The sequence below is a fragment of the Podarcis pityusensis genome (assembly GCF_964106645.2).
Source record: "Podarcis pityusensis genome assembly, chromosome: 17".
NCBI lineage: Eukaryota > Metazoa > Chordata > Lepidosauria > Squamata > Lacertidae > Podarcis > Podarcis pityusensis.
The window spans coordinates 33,265,458-33,289,761 of record NC_138042.1 but is presented as its reverse complement, the minus strand read 5'-3'; the positions used below and the strand labels follow the sequence as shown (position 1 = coordinate 33,289,761).

Here is a 24,304-nt window from a genome sequence, read left to right as displayed (position 1 = left end):
GTAGTGCCTCGTACCTCTGTGCTCTTCATATGAACTTCACTTTGGAAGTGGAACCAGACTCACTGTCTTAGGTATGGTCTTGGCTGTAAGTTGGTGGTTCTGGTGGAACTTTTGCCTGTTTGTATGTGCAGAGGGCAGGGGTATAAGGTTTGGACTTTATACTAATATTCTGTGTCCCATTTCAAGTCCTACTGAAATAAGGTGAATTTCTTAGTCACCATTGCATAGGCACATGAATCTCGCCGGAGACTGATTAGAGTACCTGCTTCTTTTCAGAGCAGCGGCAAGTAGTTTGAGAGAGGGACTGGTGTCTGTGATGTGCATGCTCATCATTTTGCCTCTAACACAATTTGCTGGGTTTTAAAAGCTTGTTTCAAATATTTGCAGGTTCTGTTTCATCCGAGGCAATTATGAGTGGGGTGGGGAGGAGGAAATTCTTGTTCCACAATGATATCAGGAGCAAGAAAAATGGAGAAAATGTGGGCTAAAGTCATGGATTTCTTATCTCCCCCATCCCTCCCCTCTCTCTCAATTATTTTTATGGCTCAAAAATGGCAAAACTGGGAATTTTGGTAACTCTGAAACCATTCCATGAAATATTTTCCCCTCACACAAATAGGAGCTCTGTTCTCCGCCCCTTCAATAATAGATGAAGCTTTTTAATATTAGCAAAATTAGTCTTTAAAATGGACAGTGTTATGACAGTGTTAAAATGGACAGTGCCCACATGGGCACGCACACACATAGACTAGCTTGTGAAGAGAATTGGTGCAAATGAGTTTTCAGCTCCACATTGCATTGCATTGTTGCTATTTAACTTGGCAAAATATGGATGGTCTGCTCATTCTTGGCATCAGGGCTGGTAGTATTATTGCAACCATAACTACAATGGTAGGATCTAGTCAGCAAACTTTTTCAGCAGGGGGCCAGTCCACTGTCGCTCAGACCTTGTGGGAGGCCGGACTATATTTTGTAAAAAATAAATAAATGAATGAATTCCTATGTCCCACACATAACCCAGAGATGCATTTTAAATAAAAGGACACATTCTACTCATGTAAAAACATGCTGATTCCCGGACCGTCCACGGGCTGGATAGAGAAGGCAATTGGGCCGGATCCAGCCCCCGGGCCTTAGTTTGCCTACCCATGACACTTCATTTGGAAGATTTAAGCTATCCAACCTGGAACTGAAAACAAACTCATCATTTAGAGCAAGGTTTCCCAAATTTGGATATCCAGCTGTTTTTGGACTACAGTTCCCATCATCCCTGACCACTGGTTCTGCTAGCTAGGGATGATGGGAGTTGTAGTCCAAAAACTGCTGGAGACCCAAGTTTGGGAAATCCTGATTTAGAGCCTTTTCCTCCTTTAAACATATGCACACTCAGTTGGGTGTAAGTTCCACTGAGCTAAATGGGATTTACTTCTGAGTAAATGTGCATAGCATTGTGCTGCACATTTCCTACGTAGTCATTTCTGGATTTAGAGAGAACACAATACAAATAATAATAATGCTGGCCATTATTTGTCTACAGAACACCTTTAAAAACACACACACCACATACGCGGATTAGCTCTTTGCTGTCTCCAGAAGTGTGGAAAGCCCTTAGCTCAAAGTTCATCCTCCTGGGATAACCAGTTAAAAGGACCTCAGGGGTCTGGGTTAGGAGGAGAGGGCTCTGCCTAATAATAATAATAATAATAATAATTTTTATTTATATCCCGCCCTCCCCAGCCGAAGCCAGGCTCAGAGCGGCTAACAACAATAAAATGATAAAACATTCTAAAATCATTTCATTATAAAATTAATTCCAATCAAATTAATGGCAACCATTGGGCTAGAAGTTCTGTGAGGATTGCCAAAGGAGGGAGTCAGGATGTGCCCTGGCCAACGGCCCGGTGGAACAGCTCTGTCTTGCATGCCCTGCGGAAAGATAATAATAATAAATTTCTTTAGTAAGTTCTTTAGTACTTCTAATGGGCTAGATAGAACAAAGTTTGTGTGGCCACAATTTCCCCCTTCAAAGAATATGGCCAAGCTCTATCCATAACGTATGCTCTACATATTGAAAGTAGGTGCTGATCCTCCAATGAGAATTAAAAATCAATATTTGTGGCCTCCTTGTACAACAGGTGGGGGCAGAATTCAACAGAAACCCTCACTCGGGATTCAGACACAAGTCTTGTGTGCAGGAAGATTGTAAGAGCCGTTTCACACATTTTGGTTAGCCACGAACGGGCACTCAACAGGAAGCTGCAGTAAACCCAAACTCTTGTGAATATGATATTCATGTGATTTTACTGGTCGCAAGCACAAGCTGACCTCTCTCCAGTCCCCATGCCCTCTGCATGTAGATTACCCACAGAAATGATGCCATCTGAATAGGGCTTCCTAGAATTCCAATTCACTCATGCACCTCCACTTCTCCTTTGTAGGGTTGGAATGGATCTGTCCATTTTGGTTCTCTCAGATTCTCATTTTTCCAACCGTAAATTCAGCTCTCCGTACTTCCGCAGCAATCTCTGTGTTGTTGTTTTTAATCATCCTGAACATTTGTCAGCATTTTAGTGTGAATTCCTCCTCATAATCACATTTTTGTATGCAATTCCATTTAATATACGTGTTTTTTGCATGTTACTTTCATGAATATATGCATTTCCGTGCACACTTTACGTTAGTATTTTTGCACAGATCGCTAGGCTGAAGAACTGCATTGCAGAATTCAGAGAAGTGTGGGTTTTGAAGGCTGGTGTGTGTTTTAATTCACATCATGTTTCAGAAAGTGTGAATTTGGTAGGTTCTCCTTTAAATGCAAACTTAATTGAATTTCACCCCCAATCCCTACCTCTTGATCCTCTCATTACTTGATTCCTCAACGCACGGTGATTAGCAGCTGACTTTTTAAACTCACACCATTAAAAAGTGCTGTGTTTCATAGAGTTGGGTGATAAATTATATGCAGCTTGCCTTTGAAGGCAATTCTGCCTACTTTGCCCTTTCTGAAACAATATGAGAACTGAAACACAGAAACCTTTCGAAATTTGTCCTTCTCCGAATTTTGCAATGCAGCTCTTCAGCCAAGTGAAGTGTGCCCAAAAACACAAAAACAACATACACCCATGCATTCTATTAAGGGAAATGCGTACACTGGTGAGGCTCGCCAATCTCCCGCAAAAGCAAAAATTTGACCTTTTGCTGTTAGGATCAGAAGATGACCTGGATAGTCGCCAGATTCTGTGTACAAATCTGTAGGCGCAGACCATCGGCCAACACAAAATAGTCCGGCATGAAAATCCCCCAACTCGGTCCCATGGGTGACTCTGAGTCAACTCCCTGGGATAGTTTATTGTTGTACATTGTTTCTAAATTTATTGTTGTACATTGTTTTAATTGTCTGTTTTAACCATATTTGCACATCAGTTTCTAATGTTGTGAGTGTCCTCTATTTCAGGGGCTTCTACTCTGCAGCCTCTTATAGTTGTTTTAACTGTGAGTCTTTTAGTTCTTATGCTCTTACAGTTGTCTTAACTGCGTGTTTTTATTTGTTTTTAGTTCTTATCTGTTTTAATTATCAGTTTTTATCCATCCATTATCCGTGTTTAATCTAGTATTTTATTCAGATGTTTTATCCAATGCTTGTTTCTTTGTCCTTATTTGCTCTAACAATTATCGGTTAAAAAAAATAATAATCCTAACTGCTATTTTATTTATAGGTTTTTTGCTTTTTGTTTGGTTTTTTTGGTTTTTATCCTGGTCTGTGACCGTAATAAAGTTCATTCAGTTCACATGTGTCTATTTAGAGTTGGAATTTTTCATGCTTACTTTAAAATAAATCGCAAACGGATGCCGAAATGTGGAGAAGTTAACGTAAGATTGGAAAAATGGGGAAACTGGGGGACGCCACTATGGACCGATTTGCATATCCCTGGTTTCAGGTGACATCAAGGGAGAAGTGAAATCCACAACGGCCTGTTCGTATGTGCAAGTTGAAAGTGGCAAAATAGCCAACCGAAGGTCAAGGAGGTATATCATCTTTGTATAGCATGTGCTTGTTCCTTTCTCTTCTAGGAGTCGACCAAGATGTCAGCCCCCCTCAAGTGACCGTATTTGCCCCGCCCAAGCAGGAGGTCGACGAAAAGGAGAAAGCCACCATTGTGTGTTTAGTCACCGATTTCTTCCCAGATCATGTCGCCCTGAGCTGGACCGTGAATAACGAGAAGAGAACGGCTGGGGTAAAGACAGAGGACCCAGTATATGACAACACCGCGAAGCGCTATTCAATGACCAGCCGTTTAAGAATCACCAAGGAAGAGTGGCAGAATGCAGATAATAAGTTTGTGTGCAGAGTCAGTTTCCACGGTACAGAAGGATCCACAGACTATGAGGATGACATAAATGGTGCAGGTAAGTGAAGAGCAGGTTAGCAAAGACTGCCCTAAAGACTAGGGAGCTCAGATTCCCAGGAAGGTGAAATCTACCACAAGCCACCACGTTCTCTATGCATTCCTGTAGTTTTGCACCATACACAGTCCTGGTCACATTTTAAAAAAGTTTTATTTACAGTGGTACCTCTGGTTAAGTACTTAATTCGTTCCAGAGGTCTGTTCTTAACCTGAAACTATTCTTAACCTGAAGCACCACTTTATCTAATGGGGCCTCCTGCTGCTGCCATGCCACCGGAACACGATTTCTGTTCTTAACCTGAAGCGCTATTTCTGGGTTAGCGGAGACTGTAACCTGAAGAATATGTAACCTGAAGCGTATGTAACCTGAGGTACCACTGTACATGGGCAAAATGCTCCCAGATCCATTTGACTGCAAACCATTCCTCATCTCTAATACATTTTCCTAGTAATGTGTTCTATCATATTCAAACATTTGTTGATGAACTCCTTTCATTGCATTTGTCTTATTCTACCAACTGATCCTCAATGGATTTCCAAATAGCATGTAGTTTCCCTAAACGTACTCAAGAAATTGTGGCGGTTTTCACACCTAGCCAAATCTTCTGATGCCAATATTCAAGGAAGAGTCTATTCCTGCTTTTTGCAAGGGGGGGGGGGGGCAAAGATCATTTTGCTATCAAAATATTGCTCATTATTTTCTCTCCCCCCTTTTTTTTTACACACAACCTCTGGAGACATTCAGGAGAAGTACATGCACATTTGGGTTTTTAAAGCCTTGCTTTGGAAATAGTACCCCCCCACCCCCACCCCACATGCCCACCTGTCACTTTCCCTGTCTACTTTCAGTTTTTCCAGGTCTAAGGATAGCTAATGTGTCTTCTCCCCCTTCTGCTTTCAGATTGTGGTGGCGGCAGCGAGGCTGCAAGAGGTAAACCCAAATTACCTTGTGCTTTCAATGCTGGAATTTCATTGGAAATAAAAACACAAGAAACCTCCCTTATACTGAGCCAGACCACTGACTCACCTACCTCAGTTTGTCAGCACTGGCTGGCAGCAGCTGTACAGGATTTCTACAAAGGTCTCTCGCAGCCCTACCTAGAGTTGCCAAGGTTTGAACCTTGGGAGCTTTGTATCATATGCCCCTACCAGTGAGCTACAGCCCTTCTGCCAACCAGTCTACCTAATAGCCCTTGCAATAAACATGGTCGGAATTAAGTCCCATTGACTTCAGTGTACACAGCTTCCTGTTTAGGGAGGATGACGATCTGTACATGAAGACAGGAGGTTACCTGTGTAGGTTTGATTACTTCTGAGTTCAGTGTGACTGGGCAACAGGGGGACCTCTTGGTTCTGCTCCAAAACATTTTGGCACAGCCAGTCTGAAATATACTCGGAGTCGAGAGTGGATTTCATGCTCTTTATTCAGCTCATAGTGGTGAGGAGGAATGACAGTTCCCCCCAAATATCTGCTTTATATACATTATTTACACAATGGGCTGCACGTGATTGGCTAATTCCGGGATTCTCCTGTGGCCAATCAGGTTGTGGATTCACTTCCACCTGGAGCTGGATTGGGTGGCTCCTGCAGACCAATCATACTGCTGCATTGTTCTAGGACCAATCAGACTGCTGCATTCTGAATCCTATTGTTCTAGGACCAATCAGACTGCTGCATTTTGGAACCTATTGTTCTAGGACCAATCAGACTGCTGCATTTTGGATCCTATTCAACTCAGTACATAACACAGTCCATGATAAACGTCATCTCACCTACTGATAGCCTCCAGGGCACCCATACAGGCGTGTCATCATCCTGGGCTTCCAACATGGTGAAGGGAAAGCAATATTGCTACCCCAACCCCCAGCAGAGCAGATGAAGGCAACTGTAGATTGCCTGTAGCTCTCGTTGCATGGCCTCCAGCACCGCGAGAGAAGAATAATAGCCCCATCCTTCAGGAATAAGCAGGGAATGCAGGTGTAGCAAGGCTTGAGGATGTTCCAAGCTGTCCTCTGTAGACTTCCCCTGCTGTTTCCAAAATGGCCCTAGAACCTGCAAGATAGCACCTGCTCCCGTCTTATTCAGAAGGCTTCGACCCCAGTCTGAACCCTCGGTTTTGACCCTGATCCTGGATGGGTACAATATTAGCGCAGCAACTGTTAATAGGCAGATGTCTGCATTTTGATCCATGTTTCTTTGCCCATTGACAGATCTGTTCATCTAATAACCTCTGTTCCTCCAGTCAAAAGCTACACGAATAGGAATTGCCATTAATTGTTCTCTGGCTTAGTTGTTTGCTTCATGCAGAGCCTTGTGTGCTGTTTTAATATGTAACCCTGAAAATTGTGCTGTCTGAATATAAGCTGGTGCACAGACATGAGCAGTTCCTTGAAGCTGGCCAAGCTTTATCTGAACTTCATCTAAATTTCTTCCTCCTTATATTTGATTGGCTCCATAGACAAGTGAAACTTATGGTTGTGAGTCAGGAAACCCTAGACTGAACAGCCCTAGACTGGGTATTTCCCAGCCACCTTTAAGTGCCCAATATCATCTCAAACTAAAGGAAGATTTTCCTGAACCAGCATGCAGACAGAAATGCAGCTGTCACACTTTTCTGAATTTTATGTTGACGTTCTCCATCAAAAAAAGGCACACACGAAGGAAGCATACTTTATGGGAAAGGGCACCCAAAAATGCTTCAATTAGGGAAAATCATGTATAAAAATGCATTGTAGTATGGAATATTTCTTGGGGGGGGGGCGGAATGGTATATCAGGTACTATTTGTACAAAAATATATATATCATTGGGGGGGGGGAGTTAAACTGTGGACTTTGCTGCCACAAGATGTGGTGATGGCTACCAGCTTGGATGACTTTTGGCCAGGGTTTCCCAAACTTGGGCCTCCAGCTGCTTTTGGACTACAACTCCCATCATCCACAGCTAGCAGGGTGGATGATGGGAGTTGTAGTCATAGTGGCCATGTTCTACCTCCACCGTCTGTAGATGACCTTGTGATCATTCACATTTCTTTCCCACCCTTGATTTTTAGAGTCGTATCTCACGGAAGCCTATCTTGGGGAACTGGTGTATATTCTTCTCATTCTCAAGAGCACCTTGTATGGAGCCTTTGTGATGGGATTAAAACTAAGAAAAAAGGTAAAGTACAGTGTTGATTCTTTCCGCCCTGGGCCCACCAATTTCTTTTGAAAATGTGACATACGGATTCTTCCGCTGTGACCCAGCACTGAATTCACTCTGTTTAGCCTTTAAACACCACAGGCTAATCCATACTTCTTCTTGTTGTGTTGCCTTTCCCTGCGGAAAACCACTCTGTGACACCCCCCCCCCCAAGATCTTTCATTATTCTGGCGCATTTAGCCCAGAAGTAACAATCTGCTCTGTTCTGTTTCCTGTTCCATGACAGTTGGCACCATAGGCACGTTTTACCTGGGGGCATCTATCCTGAGCTGAGTGAACTCCATGAAGACAGAAGGGAAGATGGATACCCTCAACCTCGGAAGTCCAAAGTAGCATTTTCTTAAAACAAAAACAGTTGCTTAGGGTCAGTCAGTAAATAATCTCTCTTTGGTTCTCTTAAATGCTTTATTATTTTGCATTGGAAACATTTATAAAAAGCTTTTTTGGGGGGGGGAGAGGTCCTTTACCTTGGACTGAGGAGGACACACAAAGGCAGGGGACAGTTGGTGGGGGTGTCCCAGGGTGAGAGGCTGGGGGGAAAGCAGGCTCCCAGGTGGAAGATGGGAAGGTCTACCTCTTGCATAGGGATAAATGACGGTATATACATGATATAAATATGGAAAACGGCCATATAAGTATTTCCCCCCTATCTTTTGGCTTTTTTTAATATTCTTGTTCTATAAGCTAGCTTGATTCTTATTGTATTTTATGCCAAAACTTTTCAATAAAAACACTTTAAAAAAATTAAATGCTTTATTTTAGTAAGGCCATAGCACTTTCCCCCCAGAGTTCCTTGCCTTTCACGCCACTTTTAACTATGTTTACTAGGAAATACATATGCTTAGACTTCCAACCTTAAAGTACTATTGATTTTCAAGGAGCCTTATGCATCACTCTTGTGCAGAGATCAAGCCGCAGCCAACATGATACGTTTTTTAGTAAAGTCGCCGAATCCTTTTTGCTGAGACTCCTGTGTTTCCTTTCATAAACTGTTGCGTCAAAATAGTTCAGATCCAAACTAAGGTCATGTTGTGAATGTCTTTTTCCAAAGAGAGGCTATGTGTTTTCTTGTGACTGCTTGCTAGCAGGGAGGGCAAGGGTTGTTTTAGCTAAATATAGATTTAATGCTTTTGAAATAAAGGCATTATGACATCATGAAAGCAAGAGTGTTGGGCGAATACAACGTTTTGCTACCGATTAAAGGTGGACGCGGGTGGCGCTGTGGGTTAAACCACAGAGCCTAGGACTTGCCGATCAGAAGGTCGGCGGTTCAAATCCCCGCTACGGGGTGAGCTCCCGTTGCTCGGTCCCTGCTCCTGCCAACCTAGCAGTTCAAAAGCACGCCAAAGTGCAAGTAGATAAATAGGTACGGCTCTGGCAGGAAGGTAAATGGCGTTTCTGTGCGCTGCTCTGGTTCGCCAGAAGTGGCTTAGTCATGCTGGCCACTGACCCCCTTGGCCAGTAAAGCGAGATGAGCGCCGCAACCCCAGAGTCGGCCACGACTGGACCTAATGGTCAGGGGTCCTTAAAGGTGGAAAATCCTTGCCCCTGAATGACAAGTTGTGCCCGCCAAAGTTCTCTCTTCTTCAAGGTGCATGTCACTTGTGCCCAACGTGCTTTTAAAGTCACCTAGAAGCACCAAACTGAGAAGCATCATGAGCTTTTGCTACGCAACAAGGATGTTTTAGATGAACCTGTAGAAATTGGGTCATTTGCTTAGCCAACCTCGAAAACGTCCCCTTTAAGAAAATAAGCAAGCGAGGCATTCATGCGCACAACAGGATGTGGCTTGACATTTGCTTGTTTCTCTCAAGCAGTGGTTACCACAGAGCAGGTTTCGTTGCAGCGTGGGGCTTCAGTGATCAGGCACTTTTCCTGCCACGGTTAGAAATAGCACATGTTGTCCCACCCACAATGGCGGCTTCAGGGCCTGGCGCTATCGCACAATCAATCTCCTGCCTCAGCCAAAAGCTGTTGCTCCGTGATGCAGGTGCACCGGTTGTGGTCAGTGTGTGCCGCATTTCAAATGGAAAGTTCAGTGGGTATTTGTTTTGCACCACTCCTGACGTGTTTTGATACCTCTCCCCTGCCGACACAAGCATGCTTCTATAACAAATGAGCACTCTGGATTTCAGCGACATCGAGTCCTCTCTTTCCTTTCCTTTCTGAAGGCTGCTGAGTAGCCTAGATGACTCTTACTGTGAGAATAATGTGTCCTCAGCATGTCCTTGTGCCATTTCCTTTTTAATTCAGTTTTTATTGTAACAGAGAAGAGCGAGAGACAGCGGAGCTGTTGCCTTGGGGGTCCTTCTTCTGACAGTGCCTTAGAAACTAGTTATTTGTCTGGACCTTAGAAGCAAAGGCTACTGAATACAGAGTAAAGTATAGATGTACACAGTATAACAGTGGAAGTACAAGGCATTTGGTTTCTTATGGGCAAAGGGTTATCTCATGTCAACTTCTCCAAATATCCACACCATACATTTAAAACACATGGCTTTCCCCAAAGACTATTGGGAACTGTAGCCTACACCCAACGTAGCTGTAATTCCCCAGCACCCTTAATAAACTACAATTCCCAGGATTCCTGGGGCAGTAGGAGCCATATGATTTAAATGTATGGTACGCATGTGATCATTGTAAAAGTTTCCCTTTTGAAGTTTTGTTCTTCCAGGATGAGTGTCTGAAGATCAACAACACATGGCCTGGTGTGCTCTGTAGCAGAGTATTCCTGGATATCACCCTGACCTTGTTGATCTCATACCCTCCATCATTAATAATAATAATGATAATAATTTTTATTTATACCCCATCTATCTGACTGGGTTTCCCCAGCCACTCTGGGTGGCTTCCAACATATAAAAAACATAATAAAGCATTAAACATTTTTAGAAAAACTTCTCTATACAGTGGTACCTCGGGTTAAGTACTTAATTCGTTCCGGAGGTCCGTTCTTAACGTGAAACTGTGCTTACCCTGAGGTACCACTTTAGCTAATGGGGCCTCCTGCTGCCGCCGTGCCGCCAGAGCACGATTTCTGTTCTCATCCTGAAGCAAAGTTCTTAACCTGAAGCACTATTTCTGGGTTAGCGGAGTCTGTAACCTGAAGCATATGTAACCTGGAGTGTATGCAACCCAAGGTACCACTGTACAGGGCTGCTTAGGGGTTGGATAACTCCATGCAGCCAGTTTTTTTGTGGCACCCACTAGGTGGCTGCCAGCTTCCTTGTTGCACATGCTACCTCATTAAATCACTGGTTGTTTTTTTACTACGTGTATCTCATGCCCAGTTCTCCAACGAAAATAGGGACGTCCTAAGGAAAAGTGGGAAATCCCAGGGTCAAATCAGAAATCAGCTTGGCTTCTGTAAATCTGGGACTGTCCCTGGAAAATAGGGACACTTGGAGGATCTACTTTTTCACTTCATTGTAATCTAACCTGTGGGACAAAGTTAACCCCCCACTCCATGTGCCTTGCCCCTTCTAGTGCCCCCACCCAATTTCTTATTTCTTTTTGGTGTTGCCACTGCAGTGACACAACAGGCACAACTGATGCCAAGGAAGGAAAGGGGGCACATGGAAGCATCTGGCAGGGAACACATGGTGGCGATTAATACAAAGGAAGGCCTTTGTGAAATGTGCTTTAAACGTATGTTGTAGCTGTGAACTGAGCTCCCTGTGGCATTCAGGTGTGCAGCAATGGTGTTTGGCTTGCCCAGAGATCTTTGTTTTTAGCCTGGCATTTCCCAACGACAGATATTTGAGTTCTCGGTTTGGGTTCCTGCTGCGGCAGTTGTTGAAACCATATGGCTATCTGGATGTTGTAGCTGTTGCTATTTATTATTTTTAAAGGTTATGTGTATATTGTGAACCTCTTTGGGATCTATTTACATGTGAAGAGCAGTGTATGTTTTTAAAAAATTAAAAATAAAGGAGGTAGGAGAAAAGGTGTTCAAATGAAAATAATAATAACCTGCCCATCTGACTAGGTTACCCCAGCCACTTTGTGCAGCTTCCAACAAATTCAAACATCAAACATTGAAAAATTCCTTGTACAGGGTTGCCTTCAGATGTCTTCTAAAAGCCAGATAGTTGTTTATTTCCTTGACATCTGGTGAGAGGGTGTTCTATGGTGCAGGCGCAACTACTGAGAAGGCCCTCTGCCTGGTTCCCTGTAACCTGAATGATGGGGATGGAGGCACTCCTTCAGGTATGCAGGACCAAAGCTGTTTAGGGCTTTAAAGGTAAGCACCAACCCTTTGAATTGTGCTCAGAAACGTACTGGGAGCCAATGTAGATCCTTTAGAAGACCCAGCCACCATCCTGGTGCTCTTTACCACAGCCCTGTAAGGGATATCAATACTTTTCCAATGCAGGAAATATAATAAGTGTGGGAGGCTGGAGCTGAGCCAGCTTATAACTTCTCCCTAAACTCACAGGTAAAGTCTTAGCTGATATTCCATACAGGCTGCTACTCACATAAGTGTTCTATTTAGAAATCCCAAATTGTTGCTGCAATGGATCACTTTCCACCTCTGCTTAGGAGGTGACATTTCAGGTGGGTTTATGGCCACAAAAATAACATCCAGCATCCCTTTGACAATAGTGTAAAGGGACAGGGTGCCATCTAGCGGCTCTTGATGGATATATTGTTTTGTATCTATACACATAACACATATGCACATAACACATGTTTTAATGTATTTTTAATCTTTGTTGGAAGCTGCCCAGAGTGCCTGGGGAAACCCAGCCAGATGGGCAGGGTATAAATAATAAATTATTATTATTATTATTATTATTATTATTATTATTATTATATCTGCAGCAGCTGTTTTTCACATGTTGTTCACCCGAGTGCTGCTTCACTGCTCTGCATCTCTCTCAGAGCCAGTCCATTGTTGATGGCTTCCTTCATGGATCATCACCCTGTCTCTGTTTGCTTGACGACTCATGGGAAGACAGTTTTGGTCTGCATTTTACCATGCTAAACCCAGTGTCTGGCATCCAGAAATTAGAAGGGGTGTGTGTTCAGGCACCCCACAAATTCATCACATTGTGCATTGTTCAGCTGAGCCGCGATTTTCAGGAGGCATTTAATGTGGGCCCCGTTCCTTGTGATTTCAACAGGAAGGAACTTGATGCCTCAAAGAATACACCTTTTCCCCACTTCCCTGCGGTGTGGGAGCAGATGGAGCCACAAGCAAGGAGGAGGGTTTTTGTTGAGGTGTTACATTCACTTTGCACAGTGTGTGGGCTCCAGGCACAATAATAAATCCCAGTGTCACCGGCCATGAGGTTTTTGATGCTCAGGAAGAACTTGGTGTCTTCAGGTCTTGATCCTTGGATGTGGGGCGGTCCCTCGGCAGATGAGGATCCCACGGCAACAGAATAGGCAAGCAGCTGAATCTGTCCTTTGAGAATCTGCCTGTACCAGTAGATATTGGGGTTGGATGCCCCATTTATGTTGCAATTAAGAGATACCTTGCTGTCTGGCCGCTGTATTACCGACTGTGGTGTCTGAACAATGGTTGGAGAACCATCACCTATGATCCACCAAAGAAAGCAGAAAAACTCTTATTACAGTTAAGAATAGTTTATTATTGCTGCGTGTCTATGTTAGGGGTAGCCAATGTGGTGTTGTCCAGATATTGTTGAAGCTCCCATCTGCTCCTGACGGCATGGCAAATGGTCAAGGACGATGGGAGTTGTAGTTGAGAATATCTGTAGGATGTTTCACATAAGGAACCCTAGCTAGCTTTGATTTTTCATTTCCAGTGACATTTCATTCAGCCCAAGAAAATGCATTCCTACACGTCCCACCACCACCACATATAAGTTAACGCACCACCCTCCTCCAGTGTTTGAAAAACTAATTAACATTTTCACATGGCAATATATTGTTCATGATTAATTGCTTACAGATCCTCCATTGCGGCTTTGTTTAACAATTAATTGCTTGCCATCCTGCATTCGTAGTTCATGCTTTATGTCCCTCAAATAATTAAAAAGCTTACGGAACTATAATGTTTATAGCAGAGCACATTATAAAACTTTTGCCCCCTGCTCAAGAGAATGCAGTCTACCAGCAGGAAAATCAACTGGAACTTTGCCCTTGACTTCGGGGGGGGGGGGGATGGTTGCCATAATTATTACTATTCATTATAACTAGGTTTTCTCATACAAGCAGCCAGTATCTTCAAAGTCAATTACAATTGTGGGCTTTTAGCCCATCAGCAAACAGGAAAGCCCATCTGGAATATCTCCCACTAAATAAATCTATGGTGTGATATACAGAGAGGTATTGCTTGGTGCTTGATACAGGATGGGCAAAGGCAGGTTGGGTTCGACTGCTGGATCGCTGGGTGATTTCCGGTAGATGACACAAGGTTTTCAGAGACTGCATAGGATTATCAATAACAGCAGCACCCAGGCACCTACACTACGCTGCTGAAATTAAGAAAGCTGGGAAGAGGGTAACTAGGAGTGGATTTTTGTGTTGTGGAAGGACTACTTCTAGTAAGGTAAAGGGACCCCTGGCCATTAGGTCCAGTCGTGACCGACTCTGGGGTTGCGGCGCTCATCTCACTTTATTGGCTGAGGGAGCCGGCATACAGCTTCCGGGTCATGTGGCCAGCATGACTAAGCTGCTTCTGGCGAACCAGAGCAGCGCACGGAAACGCCGTTTACCTTCCCGCCGGAGCGGTACCTATTTATCTACTAGCACTTTGTGCTTTAGAACTGCTAGGTTGGCAGGAGCAGGGACCGAGCAACGGGAGCTCACCCTGTCGCAGGGATTCAAACCGCCGGCCTTCTGATCAGCAAGTCCTAGGCTCTGTGGTTTAACCCACAGCGTCTCCCGCAGTGCTAATTTCATGGCTCGTAATTCCTTAATTCAGGAAGCAGGTGTCTTTTGCTTGGCTCCTGTTGCTGAACTATGAGATTCTTGTAAAAAATATCTAGGTCTGAAGTCTGCCCAACCTTGCTTTATGGGACTGCCCCTTTTCCAGGACACCTTGACTTTGTATGAAAGAACAAAGGTCTGCTGCAGTTCCCCAGAATGACATGCAACTTACCCAATGCCCTATAATGTCCCAAGGGCTAGAGAGAGACAATGGACCAGGTGGCATGATAGTCAGTGCTGGCTGGGGGTGTGCACACCTTCCCCCCCACCCCAACCCCAGTTATCACGTTGTTATAATAACCATGATAACGAAATGGACCCTCCATGTTCAGGATTAGCATATCTACTCCTCAACCAGGGAGGTTCGTTGCTTGTGTGCCATCATTGGGAATTTCCTGTAGTATCTTGTTGGTTCTTGCTGGAAATAGGGGGAGGCAATGGGACTTTCCCCCTTCCAACCACATGCTGTTCTGGAGGTTCTTGTGACAGCCCCCCCCCCCCGCCAATTCCAGGGGACGCAGGGGTGCAAAGCCCCATTGCACAGGTGGAAATCCTTGCAGAGGGCTCCCATTTAATGCGACTCATTAGGCAAATTCCACTCAGGGTGCTGGCCTCAATGGACCTTGGGTTTTTTATGGTTTTGGGGGGGCAACAGAGGTTTAGCCAATTTGTACACTGCTTCAGAAATTTGCTTTGGCCAGATATACGTAGCAGGGCAAAAGTAACGAGCACAAACATGGCAATCTCGCATTTCCTCCTTTTTAGAAACTACCATCTGTCTCCCTCTTCACTTTGTTTTGAAATTTCCCCAACCTAGAGAAACAAAGTGAGCAGTGCTGATTGATTCAATCAATGTTATCCATCGCCTTCATTTCGCACACGAGGCATAGGGAAGTTTGCTGAGCTATCCATATTGGTGATTTGTCTTAAAACAGATGTGCACATTCCTTTATCTTCTGCGGTTGCCGACCTGGTTCTGCAGTCCTGGGGGCAGGGAGTGCTGTTTGAATGCCTCCACCATGCAGGTTGGCCTAAGACAGCATGAGGTGTCCACAACCAGACAGAGTGCCCCCAAGGCCTACGTGATGTTGGCATGTTATCAGCACACTTCATAGAATTGTAGAGGGACCCTGAGGATCATCTAGTCCAACCCTGTGCAACGAAGGAATTTGCAGCTGTCCCATGCAGGGATCAAACTTGCAACCTTGGTGTTATCAGCGCCACGCTCTAACCAACTGAGATATCCAGGCTGACTTGCTTAGACTGACACATGCAGCAGAGGAAAGACTTTTTCTAGTAAATCCCATCATGTGAAGTTGACTTTCCAAATGGTACTGCTGATACGGTATTTGAAGTGGCTCACATACCGTTATCTCAGTAATCTGTATAAACCACTTTCTAAGGGAGGTCTGGGCTATTATCCCCGAGGACTGAGAGAGGCAAAATCATTTGCTGCAGGTCACCTAATGCAGTGGTGGCTAACCTGTGGCTCTAGACTACAGCCCCATCATTTCTTACAACTGGCCATGCCAGCCGGGGTGACAGAAGTTGGGAGTCCAAGAACATTGAGATCGACAGCACAAATGACCAAGTAACTGCTGATATCTTGAGCTGTTGCAACAGACATTTCCTGGTGAAAGGAAATTGGCACTTATTCCAATTCCCATGTTTCAAACGCTTGAGGGCCACAGATTTCGCCATCCCAGACCTGAGGAGCATGAACCACGGACTTCTGCACCACCTTCTAAACTACACCAGCTCAGTTGGGTGCCTCGACAATGCCCCCCCCCAATTGTTATACGCTCAAAGCCACATATTGCTAACTTAACTCAAATGCAAACAGTCAACACAGATGGGAAGAGCTGCTCTACTTACATGAAATGCCTATGGCAAGCCAAAGCAAAGCACAAATCGGCCACAGGGTTGCCATGTAATCTTGTTCTCTTGGCTCGCTGCTGCCTTCTGAGTCCTTCCTTTGACTTGGTTTCTATGCCTTTGCGGACAACATTTCTCTTCGCTGCATTCACATTCCTCGTTTACAGTGCACCCTGGTGAAGATGCCTGAAGTTGCAGACACAAATACTCCACTGTCACCTATGATATTGGCACTGTCTCCACCAAGATTTTCTTATAAATAATATCATACCCTCCAACCTTTCTCCAATGAAAATAGGGATGTCCTATTCCATCATAATAATAGTAATAATGTTATTATTTATAGCCCACCCGTCTGGCTGGGTCACCCCAGACACTCTGGGCAGCTTCCAACATACATAAAAACATACTAAAACATTTAAAAACATCCCTATATAGGGCTGCCTTCAGTTGTCTTGTAAAGGCTGTATAGTTACTTACCTCCTTGGCTCGGTGGTCACATAACTTCATACCCTCCAACATTTCTCTGATGAAAATAGGGATGCCCTAAGGGAAAACGGGACATTCCAGGATCCAATCAGAGAGCAGAATGGCTTCTGTAAATCTAGGACTGTCCCTGGAAAACAGGGACACTTGGAGGGTCTGTGAGGTCCGGAGGGTGGCAACACGAGAACAGGCCTTTTCTGTAATGGCTTCCCACCAATGGACACTTGAAAATTGCTGGGGGACTTGGTGGAGCACTCATTGGTTTCCCTGCAATTTCAACGTAGTGTGCTGGGTGCTGTACGATCATTGTGTTTTATTGCTTCTTACAGACTGCATTCTGTAAGGGAGCCATTGTGGTGTAGTGGTTAAGAGCGGTAGACTTGTAATCTAGTGAACCAGGTTTGCGTCTCCGCTCCTCCACATGCAGCTGCTGGGTGACCTTGGGCTAGTCACATTTCTTTTAAGTCTCTCAGCCCCACTCACCTCACAGAGTGTTTGTTGTGGGGGAGGAAGGGAAAGGAGAATGTCAGCTGCTTTGAGACTCCTTCGGGTAGTAATAAAGCAGGATATCAAATCCAAACTCTTCTTCTTCTTCTGTTGTACAGTGGTGCCTCGCAAGACGAAATTAATTCGTTCTGCGAGTTTTTTCGTCTTGCGAATTTTTCGTCTTGCGAAGCACGGTTTCCCATAGGGTATTAACGGTTTTAAGAAAACGGAAACAAACTTGCAAGACGTTTTCGTTTTTCGTCTTGCGAAGCAAGCCCATAGGGAAATTCGTCTTGCGAAGCAACTCAAAAAACGAAAAACTCTTTCGTCTTGCGCGTTTTTCGTCTTGCGAGGCATTCGTCTTGCGAGGTACCACTGTATTACAATTGGCGCTAGCTGAATTCATATCGTAATACATTAAAAATGCAGTTACATAAGAAATAAAAGCAGCAATAGAAATGCAATTAAAAATACAATTTAATGCCGACATGACGTGGGCCACCTGAATGAAACATGCAGACCACTGGTGATCCACGGACCACAGTTTGGGATCCCCGCCTTGGAGGTACAACATCGTCAACAGTTGGCCCTCCAGCCCTCTGCCTGAAGATCTTTTGTGAGCAGGGCCCTCTGAACATTGAGGGGGACCAGCCCAGAGGGACACAGTGCCTTGGCCCTCAGGAGCCAGTGCCCTGGGTGCTGCACATGAAGGAGAAGACACACACTCAGACTGCTGAATAACAAAGAATACTTCATTTTTTTGTACCTCTAACCTTATGTAATGGGACGCAGGTGGCGCTGTGGGTAAAACCTCAGCGCCTAAGGACTTGCCGATCACATGGTCGGCGGTTCAAATCCCCGCGGCGGGGTGCGCTCCCGTTGCTCGGTCCCAGCACCTGCCAACCTAGCAGTTCGAAAGCACCCCCAGGTACAAGTAGATAAATAGGGACCGCTTTATAGCGGGAAGGTAAACGGCGTTCCGTGTGCTGCTCTGGTGCCGGTTCGCCGGAGCAGCTTCGTCACGCTGGCCACGTGACCCGGAAGTGTCTGCGGACAGCGCTGGCTCCCGGCCTCTAGAGTGAGATGAGCGCGCAACCCTAGAGTCTGTCAAGCCTGGCCTGTACAGGCAGGGGTACCTTTACCTTAACCTTAACCTTATGTAACTCTCTAGTGTTACCAGCGCCACCTAGTGATGTTAATTGTAACTGTACTACCTTTGCAACTACAGTTGTACCTTGGAAGTCGAACGGAATCTGTTCCGGAGGACCGTTCAACTTCCAAAACGTTCAGAAACCACAGCACGGCTTCTGATTGCAATTGGAAGCCGCGGAAGCTCCACTGGACGATCGGCTTCCAAAAATAGTTCGCAAACTGGAACAGTCACTTCTGGGTTTGCGGCATTCAGGAGCCAAAACGTTCAAAAACTAAGCTGTTTGAAAATCAAGGTACGACTGTATCAGGTCCCATTTATTACACCTACCATCACCCCTCTAAGTACTGTATTTACTCGAATGTCATGCACAACTTTCTTAGCCAAATTTAGGGTGCGCATTAGATTTCATTACAAGCTTGAAAAACACCGCTGACATAGCAAATACTTTTTTTGTTTCAAGGTTTTGAAATTTGAGGTGCACATTAGATTTGATGGAGCATTAGCTTCACATAAATACGATAACTGTTTCAATTGCCAGAACTGCTCCTATTATCAAAGAATTTCTCCTAATGTTCAGATGAAAACTCCTGTAATTTAAGCCTACACAACCCAGATCTGCAGTGAATAAGATCTGCCCTGGTTTTTTTTTAACTATTTGATTGCTCCTGCCCCCCGCAACTACCATTAATATTCCTAGGACTATCGCTACAGTATTACTAAACACGCACACAATTTTTTTTTTTAATAAATTTTTATTAGTTTTACAACATTTTTTAAACAATACAAACAAATAAAAAGACAAACAAACATGTATAATTTCATGACCTTTTTTCCGTAACCTTCGTTTCTCGGACTCCCCCATACCTCCCCTTTCTGCATCCCTATTTACAAAATTATTTCAGCAGCTTCTGAGCAATTTTATCGAATATATGTCCTCTTAGTCCTTTCTCTAACTTAATCTTATGTCACTGTTTCCCTTTTTCTCTCAACACCTTGGCATTTTAGCATTCATCAATTTTATAATAGCTCTTAAGATAAATGTTAAATTTCTTCCAGTCCTCTTCCGCCGTCTCTTTCCTCTGATCACGGATTCTGCCAGTCATCTCAGCCAGTGTCATATAGTCCATCACTTTCATCTGCCATTCTTCCACGGTGGGTAGATCTTGTGTCTTCCAATACCTTGCGATAAGTATTCTTGCTGCTGTCGTAGCATACATAAAGAAAATTCTATCTTTCTTTGACACCAATTGGCCGACAATGCCCAAGAGAAAGGCTTCTGGTTTCTTAGGGAAAGTACATTTAAGTACCTTTTTCATTTCATTATATATCATTTCCCAGAAAGCCTTAATCTTCGGGCACGTCCACCAAAGGTGATAGAAAGTACCTTCAGTTTCTTTACACTTCCAACACTTATTATCAGGCAAATGATAAATTTTTGCTAGCTTGACTGGGGTCATGTACCACCTGTAGATCATTTTCATAATATTTTCCTTTAAGGCATTACATGCCGTAAATTTTATACCGGTGTTCCACAACCATTCCCAGTCAGCAAACATAATGTTATGACCAATGTCCTGTGCCCACTTAATCATAGCCGATTTAACTGAAACACGCACACAATTTCCCCCAATAACATGTCCAATTTAACCAGCTAGCAGAAAGTGGGGTTGAAATATAGTACAGTGGTACCTCAGGTTTAGTACCTCTCTATAAGATGCACCAGACCACAAGACGCACCTAGGTTTTGGAGGAGGAAAACAAGAAAAAAAATATTCTGAATCTCAGAAGCCAGAACAGCAAGAGGGATCGCTGTGCAGCGAAAGCAGCAATCCCCCTTGCTGTTCTGGCTTCTGAGATAGCTGCACAGCCTGCATTCGCTCCATAAGACGCACACACATTTCCCCTTACTTTTTAGGAGGGAAAAAGTGAGTCTTATAGAGCAAAAAATATGGTACTTAATTTGTTCCGGAGGACTGTTCTTAACCTGAAGCACCATTTTAGCTAATGGGGCCTCCTGCTGCCGCTGCGCTGCCGGAGCACGATTTCTGTTCTCATCCTGAAGCAAAGTTCTTAACCTGAAGCACTATTTCTGGGTTAGCGGAGTCTGTAACCTGAAGCGTATGTAACCTGAGGTACCACTGTAATCTGCCACAATTCCCAGCAAGATATATTCATTTATTTCAGTTATGAGTCACTCTGTGTTCTGTAAGTGACCAACAACAGGACAGCTTAACGAAATAATACAACACAATCAAATAAACACTTAAAATCAACAACTGAGGCATCACAATGCAACTCCCAAACATGCACAGAAGCACAACCACAGTTGCTTGAGCCTAAAACAACACATCCAAACGGCAAAAGGAGGCTGATATTCTTCTTTCAGCAATAAATACAGTAAAAAATCAGCATTTTGAAAGTCTGGGCCTTCATTTTCCTCCATGAGGCATGTGGTCTGGTGAATGGGGACTGCTCTGAGACAAGGAATCAAGCAAAGCCAGAGGATATACCCCACAGGTTGTTTTTCCACACTTGCCCACTTTCCTGGAATCGCTAACTTTAATTCACTTACTTTTTACAGATCATTCAGATGGTGCCGTTGTTATCTTACAGCATCCCAGTGTTTTCTGAGCCGTTCTCGTGTTTTTGAAGACCATAGAATCATAGAGTTGTAGAGCTGGTCATCCCAAAGGTCATTTAGTCCAACCCCCTGCAATGGAAGAACCACACCTCTCCTGCTCCCATTAAAATAGCTTAAGACCATTCTCGTTGGCACATAACAGGGCAAACGTGGCAATTTAAACAAATAATAATCCCATCTTGTGCAAAATCCTAGGCACACCTCAGAGGATGTTGAGAGAGAGAGAGAGAGAGAGAGAATGTGAATTCTATTCTCACAATAGCGATGCGAGACAGAAGTTCAAATAGGACACAGTTGACTACATTAGCTCTAAAAAACGCACACACAAAACACTGTTTTGGAGTTTAGATTAGGAAACCATGAAAGCAATCATTTCCAAATTCTTCAGGGCAAAGATCAACATTAATTAATGCACTTTTAAAAAAGAAAGAAAAAAGAATGTCAATCATAACTCATTCACTGAGCAATTACTCCCAACTTCTAGAGGACCTGGCAAGAAATGCTGCTGGCACATGTCATATGAGGTGATGTGAAACTGTTATTTACAGTATGATAAACACTGCCAAATGTGCGTAATAGTAGTGATGGAATTTGGTAAGTTTTTCCACAAAAGAAACAGATTTAAGATGCACAGTGCCATGTCTCAAGTTCTCCAGAGTATTTAAGCAAGCGCAGAGATAAAATGCAAATAGGATTGCCAACTGCTCAGCTCACTGCAGCTGTCTTTTAACAGCAGCTTGATGTGTAGACATTAGCAGGTGGTGATGTTTATCTCCATGCTATGGAAAGCCTTAGCCAGATGATCTCTGCACATTAAAAATAAGCACAAGAGCAGGCCAGACACTTGTTTCTCTGGCCACTTGGCAATCTAATTTTCCCTATCTGCCCAGGACAACCCTGATTCTCTGGTGCTTGTTCCAAATAAAACATTGTCCCTATTATGCTTCTGTTTCAGCATTTTGCAGAGATTTGGGGGTGCTTAAAAGAAAGTTCTTTTTAAAAATATATATATACAAATGTACAACCGCTACATCCAATAGCTAAAAGAATCCTGGGAACTACAGTTTAGAGGTGCAGGTTAATTCTGTGTCCAGGGCAGCTGTCTACTAGCTCCATCTGGTATGCAGGCTGAGACCCTACCTGCCCGCAGACTGTCTCGCCAGAGTGGTGCATACTCTAGTTATCTTCCGCTTAGATTACTGCAATGCGCTTTACGTGGGGCTACCTTTGAGGGTGACCCGGAAACTGCAACTAATCCAGAACATGGCAGCTAGACTGGTGACTGGGAGTGACTGCCGAGACCATATAACACCGGTCCTAAAAGACCTGCATTGGCTCCCAGTACGTTTCCGAGCACAATTCAAAGTGTTGGTGCTGACCTTTAAAGCCCTAAACAGCCTCGGCCCAGTATACCTGAAAGAGCGTCTCCACCCCCATTGCTCAGCCCAGACACTGAGATTCAGCTCTGAGGGTCTTCTGGCAGTTCCCTCACTGTGAGAAGTGAAGCTACAGGGAACCAGGCAAAGGGCCTTCTCAGTAGTGGCACCCACCCTGTGGAATGCCTTCCCATCAGATGTCAAGGAAATAAACAACTTTCTGACTTTCAGAAGACATATAAAAGCAGCCCTGTTCAGGGAAGTTTTTAATGTTTGATCTTTTATCATGTTTTTCGTATTCTGTTGGGAGCCGCCCAGAGTGGCTGGGGTATAAATAAATTGTTGTTGTTGTTGTTAAGAGTGCTAAGAATTGTTAGGAGACCCCTATCTTCCTCGCAGAGCTACAAATCTCAGACAAATTCATTGTTAAAACTCTCTGAGAATTGTAGCTCTGTGAGGGAAATAGGGGGTCTTTCATCCAAGAACTCTCAGCACCCTTATCCATGTACCCTTCCCATAATTCTTTGAGGTAATGTAACCTGGGTGTTGTGACCTGGGACTCAGGAAGTATGTCAGAACCCATAGAACAGACCCCTCTGCTTTCACCCTCTGTCACAGAGCATGGTTCTGATACACAACTGACCTCAGCCTGCTAAGTGCCGAGTCTACAGAAACACGGTCTCACAATCACAATTGTCCAATATAGAAGCAGGTACCTAGCAAAACCGGGGAACGCGGGTGGCGCTGTGGGTAAAACCTCAGCGCCTAGGCCTTGCTGATCGTCAGGTCGGCGGTTCGAATCCCCGCGGCAGGGTGCGCTCCCGTTGCTCGGTCCCAGCGCCTGCCAACCTAGCAGTTCGAAAGCACCCCCGGGTGCAAGTAGATAAATAGGGACCGCTCCAGCGGGAAGGTAAACAGCGTTTCCGTGTGCTGCGCTGGCTCGCCAGATGCAGCTTGTCACGCTGGCCACGTGACCCAGAAGTGTCTTCGGACAGCGCTGGCCCCCGGCCTCTTAAGCGAGATGGGCGCGCAACCCTAGAGTCGGACACGACTGGCCCTTAGGGGCAGGGGTACCTTTACCTTTACCTTTACCTAGCAAAACAGAGATTTTTTTAATGCAGTTGTTTTACACATATAATGTAATGTTCAATTAAACCCCAAAGCCAGAGCCAGAAATGTCAAGAACCAATCAGATCATCTCTGAACTGAGAGACCCCTTTGTGTGTTCTTACACTGTAGAGTTAGAATCATAGATCTGGAAGTTTAAACTTTTTTCCTCTTCTCCATGCACCCCCGCACACCTGTCAATAGAAGATGCATTTTTGTCTTTTTTTGCTAACAAGCAGGGCCTCTCTTATCAGCTTCACGTAGCAGAAAGGCGAGGCGGCCTTGAAGAGACTAGAAGCTCTAAAGAGCAATAATTCAGACAGGCCGCTTCATAACAGACTGCCCCAAATGCAACATTTTGCAGGAGACCCATCTGGGGTGGCCTATAGCCTATTAAAATTACAATTTCCTTAAAATAGTATAAGACAATTACAAATGTGACCAGCTCAGCAGTTTAAAAAAAATTAAGGCATGGCCTAGGACATAAAGGTCTGCCCAAAATAAAAGGTGTTAATAAACTGGCAAAAAACAGTGAATGAGGGGACAAACCGCACATCATAAGGCAAAGGATTTCAAAACATGGGTGCCACCACTGAGAAGGCCCTCTCTCTTGTCATACTCAGCTAATCATAGACACCCCCCCCCCGATGTTTGGAAACAGGCAAGATGGCAG

General features: G+C 44.3%; 1 long non-coding RNA gene and 1 gene segment (V, D, J or C); one reads left to right on the top strand and one right to left on the bottom strand.

Annotated features, from left to right (window-relative positions):
* Positions 1–8,564, top strand: part of LOC308466248 (T-cell receptor beta-2 chain C region-like) — a 66,517-nt gene extending 57,953 nt beyond the window's left edge. Inside the window, exons 4-7 of the C gene segment in view lie at positions 4,072–4,407; positions 5,308–5,337; positions 7,459–7,565; positions 7,834–8,564.
* A 728-nt stretch (positions 8,565–9,292) lies between these two features.
* Positions 9,293–22,805, bottom strand: LOC308466331. 2 transcript variants are annotated; one of them, XR_013980762.1, is made up of 3 exons: positions 21,080–22,805; positions 16,383–16,568; positions 9,293–13,149 (listed from the first exon to the last, which is right to left on the bottom strand). It is a non-coding gene; the product is annotated as an uncharacterized lncRNA (long non-coding RNA). The 2 variants fall into 2 exon arrangements; XR_013980763.1 differs by having other exon boundaries at positions 16,383–16,555.
* Positions 22,806–24,304: the final 1,499 nt, after the last annotated feature.